Below are 8,668 nucleotides of genomic sequence, written 5' to 3'. Positions count from 1 at the left end.
CGTTTACCCTTCCTGAATAACAGGATCAGGTGTGACTCAGCTGACATGAGTAATTTGAGGAAGGAGTTTGATTATATTTTGCGGAAAGTCAGGTAATGAAGGAAGAAAGAGACGATTCTAATCTGGTGAAGGCCGGAGTTCATGCTAAAATACAGGATATTGATAAATTTTCAGAATAATATGCAGCTTTCTAGTAATTTGAAACTTGCCTTACATTCTAAATGAAAGGTGACCATCAGACCTCGTACCCCAAGATTGCATTCAGTATACGTGAAACTAAATGCTAATATTTGCAATGCTATGACTAGATTATGCATTGTTCACCCAAAAACAGCGAGACACTTTGGTGATGCTCAGTTTGTTATTCTGAACTATTCATAAGAATCTGTGAATGTTGTGCTCATTTGTAAGTTCATCTGCGGCGTTTGGTAATAATAGTATAGCTGAAGATATTGGTGAACAGGGGTATTCATTATTATTAGTTGTATACCGCATGTACAATAATAATAATAATAATAATAATAATAATAATAATAATAATAATAATAATAATAATAATAATAATAATATTTACCTTTGTTTGAGATATATGTATTTTTTTAGTGACTTTTTATATCTCGGGCTTTTTGGAAACAAGAGAGAATTGGTGCCAAAGGTATCCAATATATTTTTGTAAATTATTGCAATATTTAAAAAGCAATTAGGTGTTTACTTGAACACTGCATTTAGCATAGGATATTTCCCTCCTTTATCATTTTAACGTTTTATATTGCCTACAGAATTGACATGAAACTCAGAAGTAGAAACAAAGTTGAACGAATAAGCAGAACTGTTGTGGAAGAAATCTCCTAACCTGGACCAAGCATTATTTTTGGAAAAGGAAAAAAGGTTTCATACTTGGATATGGAGCTCCATTGCGAAGTAAGAACATCATCACGTAAGTTCTAGAGAGGCACTGAGACTGTTTATCCATAATTATCCATAATAACTTTTTTGGAAGATAGAGTCAATTTACTTCTATTTTTTGATACACTGTACGTAAAATGGCTCCTTTTCGAAGAATACTGGTAAGAGTGAACAAGAAGATCTTGAATCTAAATATTAGATATGTATACTTAAAAATGAAGCTTGTATAAATGACAGACTCTCAGCAATTTAAAACTGCTAAGGGTTGGCTGGTTTTGATGTTCAGTTTCACTTTAATACTCCCGTTATAGTTCTTAGTCTAACTCATTGCCATTTGCACTAGATTGTGGAATTATATATCTTGTTTCAGAAAAGCTTGCTTTGTTAATTTATTTACGAGGCAGGGACGTTAATACCATACTCAACCCGCTTTTTTAGTTTTCTGTAAAAGAAAACTATTGTGACGGCCTTGTCTGTCCGTCCGCACTTTTTCTGTCCACCCTCAAATCTTAAAAACTACTGAAGTTAGAGGGCTGCAAATTGTTATGTTGATCATCCACCCTCCAATCATCAAGCATAACAAATTACAGCCCCCCAGCCTCAGTAGTTTTTATTTTACTTAAGGTTAAAGTTAGCCGTAATCGTGCGTCTGGCAGCGCTATAGGACATGCCACCACCGGGCCGTGGCTGAAAGCTTCATGGGCTACGGCTCATACAGCATTATACACTGAACAGAAAACTCGATTTCGCCGAAGAAACTTCGGCGCATTTTTTACCTGTTTATCCTTTTTATCCTGGCCTGGGAATTACACGAATGTATAAACATATGGAAGAGTTTTGCAAGAGCTGCTGTAGATAGACGTAAGTGATAAACATCTCGTAGTATAGGATAGAACTGTCCTCAAATTCAAAGATTTTACTCTGCTTTTATTAAGATCAAGCAAATCATGTGAACAACCAGGGGAGATATCAAACACTGACTCGAGAATTCATTTTCTGTGACATGGGAATATACCTCAGTTTAAATATGAATAAGTTAAAAATGTCAGAGACAAAAATTCCTACTCGCTTGCTTCTTTTCTTTTAATAGCGAACCCAAATGAGATATGAAAGAAATTTATAGTGAACATTTTTATACTCTCTCTCTCTCTCTCTCTCTCTCATCATATATGTATATATATATATATATATATATATATATATATATATATATATATATATATATATATATATATATATATATATATCTGAAACGTGAACCTAAAGGTATTCCTATGGTCTAAGAAATTTTGAAACATCTCTTTTGCTAAAAGTAATGTATCTTATGATTATCAGGAGAAAACATGATACTGTAGTAGTGGAATGCTTGCTTAGTCTGTTACTTTGGACATTATTCTGCAGAGCTTCTTAGTCTCCCGCAAACCATATAGTAGTCTTGAAACATTTAGTGAGTATGAATCATCCACTGGTAAGAGGAGTCCTATTAACTGTTGCTATGAGTGTCCGAGGGATACTTACTTGATTCTGGGCGGCAGTGGATGAATGCAGGGAGTTCCTTATATTTATTACACATCTGACTCAATATTAGGACAATTCGTAGACAAACAAGGGGAAATCTGTGGCTTAGGACGGTCTTCATGTGAGGGAAAATTACGTAAACTCAAGGGTTCTCTTAACTATTTAAATTTACATAACAAACACAGATCAGAAGAATGACGAATTACCTAGCAGGTAATAATAAGGGCCTGCTAAAATAAATGAATCCTACACAGAATAAATATTCTACGCCGATGATGTCTTCATAACAGGAAACATCGCAGTGGGGGTAGAAGGGGGACTGCACTTGGATAGAGCCGAGTGGTTCCACAGTCGAGGCCTATCTGCAATATATATGCAAGACGGTTACTTACAATGGAAAATAAATGAAAAATCAGACAGAGAAATAACAGGAATCGTGACTGACTAACAAACCTTATTCCGGTACATTACCTTCGTCAAACTGACGGTGTCCTTGTTCAATAGGGCGCTGGTGATGGAGGAGGGAATTAAAATGCCACTACAAAGGTATACTGGTTCGAACCTCGGGGTCGAGCATGTGGAAAGTTCGAGGGTCAGGCAAGGTTAAGGACATCTGTCCTGGGTGGTGGTCTGCGCGCTTCTCTCTCTCGATTTCCGTTGCATCGTCTATAAATAACCTTCGGAGGTTACGCCGTCGCATCTTCACAGATGCCGCTAAGGTCAATCTTCGTCACGTATTTTCTATAATGACTGCATGGCATCAGTCAACCTCGTGGAGGGTTAACAGGGCGCGACTTTCTCTTTTTTTGGCTCCTCCATTGTCGCCACTTGACGCCAAGAAGGTACGACGGTCACCTGGGAACAAGGCCTTAGGCAGTCATTTGGACAGAGAGAGGGGTTAGGCTTAACCATTTTGGGGAATGAAGGAGAGAGTTTATGAAGGGGCAACTGGAAACCCACAGTTCTAGTAATTAAAACAATTGAAATGAATTTTATTTCTTTCTCTGCTACGCTACGGTTGTAAAACGGGTGAGGGGGAGGCTTGGACAGAGGTTCCATCCATAGCACTGTAGAAAAAGATATTTAGAAATATTGCAGAAATATACTTCGTAATAATGCAGTGAATACTGTAACTTTTTTCATTGCTTCAAAGAAAAACAATACACAACAAGGTTCATACCATTCGAGAATACCATTGTGATGAATATAGGACAGTGTTTTAAGAATCTCTGTCCTATGGAAGAGGGAATTACAAGATAAATTGAGAAAGTAGAATACAAAATTAATTCTACTTATCCAGCCATAGTTTTCAATGTGTTTAAACGAGTCTCTATTAATCCTTTAATAATTAATAATAATAATAATAATAATAATAATAATAATAATAATAATAATAATAATAACTAGCGAGAGGCGCGCTACGCTACGTGGGGCAGAAGGGCAGTTGATGGATTCCCTGTTTAAACGCGGCTGCCAGTCGTGAACTGGGTCCTTCATCTTAAGGATTTCTCTTCGGGTGTTTCATTGACCTCAAAAAAATCAACGTTGTAATACATGTGGTCATCATCGCCATTAATAGTGTGGCCTCAATGGAATAAAGAAGGTAAAATTTCCAAGAAATTGATAAAATGGTCAAAATAAATTGATGATACGTTATAAATTTTCAAGGAAACCTTTCAAGGAAACCAGCTTCCTCCAGGAACTTCAAAATATCCTCTCCGGGATCTCAGGAAAGACGATAATTACCCTCTTCATCAATGAACTTTGCGAAGAAACGATTTCTCAGGTTCCCAAGGTTGGGGCACTGAAATAGCGCAAAATGCTACACAGAGACTGATGGCAATAATACGAAATACACTTTCCCCTGAATGAATTCTTGGCATGGGAGAATTATGTTACAAACTAAGAGATGCAGAGTACAATACAAAAAAAATAAAATAAAATAAAAAATAAATAATATTTTAATCATCTGGTAAACAAAAATAAGGTAATAAAGAGCATTCTATTAATGGGAAATCAATCTGGAATAATTTTCTTATCAGATCTTCCAAGGAATCCTGCCTTCCTCTTCTGGAGATGACACTCCTCTTCAAGGGTGCCTTCAAAGAACTGGCCTCCTTAAGGAGCCTTTGGCCCTCACCTTTGGGGGTCCTCACCAGGCCCGCTTCCCCAGCCGGGCAGGATGCCTGCCTTCCTTCGAAAAAGCAGCCTCTGGGTCGGACCCTTCCCTACAAGGCTGCATAGAAGAGACTGGTGAGCCTTGGGGGCTTTTGGGCCTCATCCTTGAAGTCTTGGGCCCTCTCCAGGCCCGCTTCCCCAGCCTGGCAGGACACCTGCCTTCCTCCAAGGAAGCAACCTCTGGGTCGGACCCTTCCCTTCGAGCTGCATAACAGAGTGGCGAGCCTTGGAGAATTTAGGACCTCATCCTTGAAGTTCTTGGGCCCTCTCCAGGCCCACTTCCCCAGCCTGGCAAGATACCTGCCTTCCTCTGAGGAAGCAGCCTCTGGGTCGGACCCTTCCCTTCAAGGCTACCCTCAAGAGACTGGCGAGCCATGGGAGCCTTCGGGACCCATCCTTGAGGTGCTTGGGCCCTCTCCAGCCCCTCTTCCCCAGCCTGGCAGGATACCTGCCTTCCTCTGAGGAATGCAGCCTCTGAGTCGGACTTGTAAGGTGTCAAAGAAACGAGCAGGTAAAAGTTACTGCTACTTTATTACAGATCCAGGCAGTTTATATAGCAGCCGACTGACGCCGGCCCGCGAGAGACAATGGAATTGACTGTGACCTGAGGTCGAAACAATAAACAATAATATGCAGTGAACGAGTACAAATTACAATACAAAACATATAGAACTACAATATGGATACAGTCTTGATGCCTGTGAATGAAGAAACATGTGATACACAATGTGTGACATTTGTATAAATACGCATAAAGTAAAAATGATTAAAAATGCGTGACCTGGCACGTTTTAGGCGTGACTAATTGAGTTTGAAGAAAATGGGAAGTCACCAAAGAAAACATGCTCAGCGGAGGCTTAATTAATGGCGCCGCCGAAACACTACACTGGCGCCGATGTGGTGACTTTACAAATACTCCCCCCCCAAGACAAGGGACGCGTCTGACTAATCCCTGTATCTGCTGGGACGCTGAAGGGTGCCGCGGCTCCTTGAAGATAACGGAGGGGTCTCCCGTGAGGCTGCTGGTTGGGCGGTCCCTTCCTGGGGCGGCCGCGCCTGCTGGGGTGAGGGCGTGCTGGAGTGCGGTTGGGCGGAAGGGGTGCTGCGTCGCTGTTGGGACTCTCCGACAGAAAGGCGGGCTTTAAGCGGTCTATTGAAACCCAGTCGTCCTTGCCAGGGAGTGCCAGCTGGAACGCCTTGCTGTTTCGTTCCAGCACGCGGAAGGGTCCCCTGTAGGGCTTGGTTAGTGGTGGACGGACGGCGTCGACTCTGATGAAGACGTGGGTGGCGGATGACAGCTGTGGCGGCATGAAGGTGGTTGCTTTGTCGATGTATGAGCGCCTGCAAGGGGGCAAACTTGCCGCCACGTCGCGGAGCCTCTGCAGTGATGGGGAGTGGCGTTCATCCGTCACGAGCTCTCCCGGCACCACGAGGGGTTCCCCATAGGTTTGTTCGGCTGCAGATGGGGTGCCGTTGGCTCTGGGGGCGGTTCTCAACCCGAGGAGGACCCACGGCAGCTGATGTTTCCAGTCCTCGGCGGTGCAGCGGGCCATGAGGGATGACTTTAGGGACCTGTGGAACCGTTCGACCAGGCCGTTGGCCGCTGGGTTGTACGCTGTGGTGGTGTGGTGCGTGGTTCCCAGCAGTTGAGCCAGGGCAGACCACAACTCGGTTGTGATGTGGTCCGGGACGCCGAAGCGGCTAACCCAACTGGAGAGCAGGGCCTCGGCGCACGCGCTGGCGGTGGCTTCTTGCATGGGTGTGGCTTCGGGCCACCTCGTCGAATGGTCTACCACCGTCAGGAGGTATCTGGATCCGCCTGATGGGGGAAGGGGCCCGACGACGTCGATGTGGATGTGGCCGAAGCGGCGCCCTGGCTGTGGGAACTCGCCTACCCCCGACTGCGTGTGACGACCCACCTTACTGGTCTGGCACTGCAGGCACTGTTTTGCCCAGGCCGTGGCGTCCTTTTGCACCCCGTGCCAGACGAACTTTTTTGAAAGCAGTTTGGCTGTGGTCCTGCCGGAAGGGTGTGAGAGGCCGTGAATTATGTCGAATACCTGGCGGCGGCGTGAGGCTGGAACCAAAGGGCGGGGCTGACCTGTGCTGATGTCGCAGAGCAGGCTGGGGCCTTCGGGGGCAAGGGTCACGTCCTGCCACTTGAGGGACGTGGTGGCGGTGCGGTATGCAGGGGTTTCTGGGTCAGCGGCCTGTTCTCTGGCAAGGTCCTGGTAATCTACACCAAGCTGCACTGCGTTCAACTCGACTCTGGAGAGGGCGTCTGCTACGGATTTTTCTTGCCGGGAGGTACCTGACGGAACAGGTAAATTCGGCTATGGCTGAGAGGTGGCGCTGCTGTCTGAAGACCATGCGTCCCCTGCTTCGTGAAGGCGTGAACCAGTGGCTGATGGTCTGTGAAGATTGTGAAGGGCGTCCCCTCCAGGAGGAACTTGAAGTGCCGAACTGCGCGGTACATCGCGCAGAGTTCCCTGTTGAAGGTGCTGTAGCGGGTCTCTGCGGGATTGAACTTCTTGCTGAAGAAGGCGATGGGCTGGGGGGCGCCGTTGATGATTTGCTCCAGAACAGCACCGCAGGCGACGTTACTGGCATCTGTCGTCAGCTGGAGGGGGCCTTGGGATCCTGGTGTGCCAAGGCGGTTGCCTTGGCGTGGGCGGCCTTCGTCAGGAAAAGGCCTGCTGCTGGCTGGGTCCCCAAGACAGAGACTTGGTTGGCCTTTTAGGACTTCCGTCAGGGGGCCGTGGTGTCGCGCGATCCCGGGATGAACCGCCTGTAGAAGTTTACCATCCCAAGGAACTCCTGGATGGCCTTGATGGAGGTGGGTGTCGGGAACCTGGCTACGGCTGCTACTTTCGATGTAAGAGGGCGGACGCCTGTCGGAGACACCTCGTGACCCAGGAATTCTGCTTTCTGGACGCCGAAGGTACACTTGTCAAAGCGGACGACGAGGCCGTTCTCTTGGAGGCGCTGGAGAATTGCCCTGATGTGTCTCTGGTGTTCGCTGTGAGACCTGGAAAATATGAGAATGTCGTCGACGTAGCAGACGCAGAACTTTAGGTCCCCCAGGATGGTGTCCATGAGCCGCTGGAAGGTGGCCCCAGCGTTCCTCAGCCCGAAGGTGGAGAAGGCGAACACATAGGACCCGAAGGGCGTGATGATGGCTGTCTTTGGTATGTCCTCTGGTGCAACAGGTACCTGGAAATAAGATTTAAGAAGGTCCAATTTAGTGAATATTTTGGCCCCTTGAAAGGAGGCCATGAGGTCCTGCATGTTGGGTAGAGGGTAGTGGTCGGGCTCTGTTGCAATGTTGAGCCGCCTGTAGTCGCCGCAGGGTCTCCAGGAGCCGTCCGGTTTCTGCACCATGGTGGGGGAGGCCCATGGACTGGAGGCTTTCCTGCAGATGCCCATCCGCTCCATCTCCGCGAATGCTTTTTCACCTCCTGAAGGCGCTGAGGGGAAGCCTGCGGAACTTCGCATGTGTCGGGGCCCTTTAGTCGTTATATGGTGGTATATGCCGTGCTTGGCTGGGGCCCGGGGACTTGGCGGCTCGGGCTTAAATACCTCAGGGAACTCCGACAGTAGGTGTGCATACTGGTGGGGGCGACGGCGCTGATGGTGGGTCTGGGTCCCGCTGTTAACGGGAGAGACCGGCAGGAGTCGGTATCGAGGAGGGCGCTTGCGCCTCACGCCGACTAGCAGGCCGAAGTGCGCCAGAAAATCGGCCCCCAGGAGTGGGGTTCCTACGCCTGCGACGATGAAGTCCCAGGAGTAACTCTGGCCAAGGATGGAGATCGACAGGGGCCTGGTGCCGTAGGAGAGGATGGGGGTTCTGTTGGCGGCCGTCAGGAAAGCGGCCGGGTCTGGTGTCTGGTTGCGGTCCTCTCTGGATGCTGGGAAGACCGATTTAAAGGCCCCTGTGTCGACCAGCATCATCCTGCCGGAGACGGTGTCGCGGACGTAAAAACCTACTGTTTTTGAGGCCCTGGGTTCTTCGGCTGCCATGGCGGCCTGTCCTGCTGGCTGGCCGCCACCCCGCTTTTTGAACGGG

This window comes from Macrobrachium rosenbergii, chromosome 20, assembly GCF_040412425.1.
Source record: "Macrobrachium rosenbergii isolate ZJJX-2024 chromosome 20, ASM4041242v1, whole genome shotgun sequence".
In the NCBI taxonomy this organism is placed as follows: domain Eukaryota; kingdom Metazoa; phylum Arthropoda; class Malacostraca; order Decapoda; family Palaemonidae; genus Macrobrachium; species Macrobrachium rosenbergii.
This window is presented reverse-complemented; position numbering follows the sequence as displayed.